Source organism: Piliocolobus tephrosceles, chromosome 5 (assembly GCF_002776525.5).
Source record: "Piliocolobus tephrosceles isolate RC106 chromosome 5, ASM277652v3, whole genome shotgun sequence".
NCBI classification, from domain to species: Eukaryota; Metazoa; Chordata; class Mammalia; order Primates; family Cercopithecidae; genus Piliocolobus; species Piliocolobus tephrosceles.
Window position 1 is genome coordinate 106659398 of NC_045438.1, and position 2904 is coordinate 106662301.

Genomic DNA, 2904 nt, shown 5'->3' on the forward strand with positions numbered 1-2904 from the left:
AAAGAAAGAAAGAAAGAAAGAAAGAAAGAAAGAAAGAAAGAAAGAAAAAGAAAGAAAGAAAGAAAGAGAAAAAGAGAAAGAGAAAGAAAGAAAGTTGTAAACTTCAGGACAATCAATACAATCATTAAAAGAAGTATAATTGATTCTCTAAGAGAGAAAATAAAAATAGTCATGTAAAGTACCCAACTAAAACCAGAGTACATAGAAAAAGAGGAATATGGAAATCAACAAAATACAGTTAGAAAAAAAAAAAAAAGTGCTTCTCAGAGTGGAGAAAAACAAATAAGCAAACAAGACCCACCTATAATCTATTTATAAGAAACACTTTAAATATAAAGACTCAGGTAGGTTAAAAGAGATGCAAAAAGATATATTACGCTCCCACTAATCAAAAGAAATCTTCAGTAGCTTAAATAATTTCAGATAAAGCAGACTTCAGGGCATCAATTCCGCAAGCAGACATAACAATCCTGAATGTGAATGAACCTAGCAACATCATGCCAAAATATATCCGACAAGTGATAAAACAGACAGGAATAAGAGACAACCCACCATTATAGTTGGATACATTAAATACCCCTATTTGTAACTGATAAGCCAAGTAGGCAGAAACCTCATAAAGATATGATTGACCAATCAGCACTGTGAAACCACTTGATATAATTGGCATTTATAGAGTCCTCTACCCAACAGTGGGAGGAATTCTTTTGAGACTGTGTGGAACATTTAACAAGACAAACCACATTCTAGACCATAAAACACACCTGAACACATGAAGACAAAATGAAATCATAAAACGTATATCCCCATACCACAGTGGAATAAAAGTAGGATTCAGTAAAAGAATAATACTCGAAGAAACGTCAAATTATTTGAAATTTAGCAGTGTACTTTTGAATAGCACATTGGTCAGAGAAGTCTGAAGAGAAACTTAAAAAAGTATTTTGAACTAAATGAAAATGAAGCTGTAACAGATCAAACCATTGAGATCCAGAAAAAGCAGTGCACAGAGACAAACGTATAACATTAAATGCATATATTAGAAAATAAAATCTATAATCAATAACTTAAGCTTTCACTTTAAAGAGTTAGAGAAATAACAATAATTTCAGCCAAACTAAACAAAAGAAGAGAAATAGTTAAATTTAGACCTCAGTAAGATTAAAAATAGAAAACCAATAAAGAAAATAAACAAAAACAAAAGTTATTTTTTGGAAACATTAATAACATTTATAAAGACTTTAGTCAGGCTAATCAAGGGAAAAAAGAGAGAAGGGATATAAGTTATTAATATAATATATCAAACAGGGATTTCCATTATTGTTCCTATGGGCATTAAGAAGACATATAAAAGGATACTAAAAACAACTTTCTGTCTCAGTATTTGAAAATGTTGATAAAATAGACCAATTTCTTGAATGACACAAACTGTCAATACTCGCGGACAAAAAGATCACCTCAATAGGCCTACATGTATTTAGGAAATTGAATGAATAACTAATGCTCTTCCATAAAATAAATCACCTCTCTCAGATTAATTCCCTGGTGAATTCTACCAACTATGAAAGAAAGAAATGATACCAATTCTTCATAACCCCTTCCAGTAAATAGAAGCAGCTGGAACACTTCCTAAGTCATTTCCTGTGGCTAGCATTACCCTAATTCCAAAAGTAGACAAATATATTAAAATAAAGGAAAACTATAGACTAATAACTCTCATGAACATAGACACAACATTCTCAACAAATATTTAAACTTGAATCTAACAATAAGTAAAAAGAATAATAAATCATGAAAAACAGTGTTTATACCACAGTGCAAAGTTAGCTCTCCCTTTTAAAATTAATCATTGTAATCTACCATATCAATTCTCTAAAGGAAAAGTGTTTTATAATTATATAAACTGACACAGAAAAAATATTTTACAAAATTTAACAACTAATCTGGATGAAAACTCTCAGAAAGCCAAAAAATAGAGAAGAAAAGCATCAATTTAGTAAAGAACATCAGTAAAATCCTACAGTTATGCTAATTAGTGTAGAAAAATGGATACTTTCCTCCAGAGGTCTGAAACAAGGCAAGAGTGTCCTCTCATCACTCCTATTCAACAGTAGGAAATTCTCACTAGCACAATTAGAAAACAAAAGCAAGAAAATGTATGCAGACTAATAAGAAAGAGATAAAATGGTCTCTATTCCCAAATATTAAACAATGCCTTAAACAAGTCAGTATAGCATGTGTCCAGGATAAAATTTAATACTGTATATAAAAGTCAACTGCTTTCCCATGTAATAGCAATGAACAACTAATATTTAAATGAAAAATAATACCATTTGTAATAGTACCCAAAATAAATAAATAATTGGATATATACCTATAAAATTATGTACCAACTATACATGGAAAACTAAACTCAGATACAAATCTAAATAAATATTATAAATAAATGGAAAGAGATTCCATGTTCATTAACTGGGAGCCTCAATATAATTAAGATTTCACTTCTTACCTGTGTGATCCATAGATTCAGTACAATCCCAATCAAAATTACATCAAGCTATTTTGCCAATATTGACACCCTGGTTATAGAGTTTTTATGCAAGGCAAAAGACTAGAATAAACCACCACGATACTGAAGAAAATAAGGTTGGAGAATACACTCTGCCTCATTTCAACATGTAACCATTAAGCAACAATAATCAAGGTAGCCTGGTATCGACAAAAGAACAAGCATGTATATCAATGGAACAGAATAGAGAATTCAAACATAGAACCACACAAATGTAATCAACTAATTTGTGATGAACAATCAAATGCAGTTCAAAGCCAAAAGTATAGTCTTCTTATTAATTGGTTTTGGAAGAATTTGATATTCATATGAAAATAAAATGAACATAGGCATTG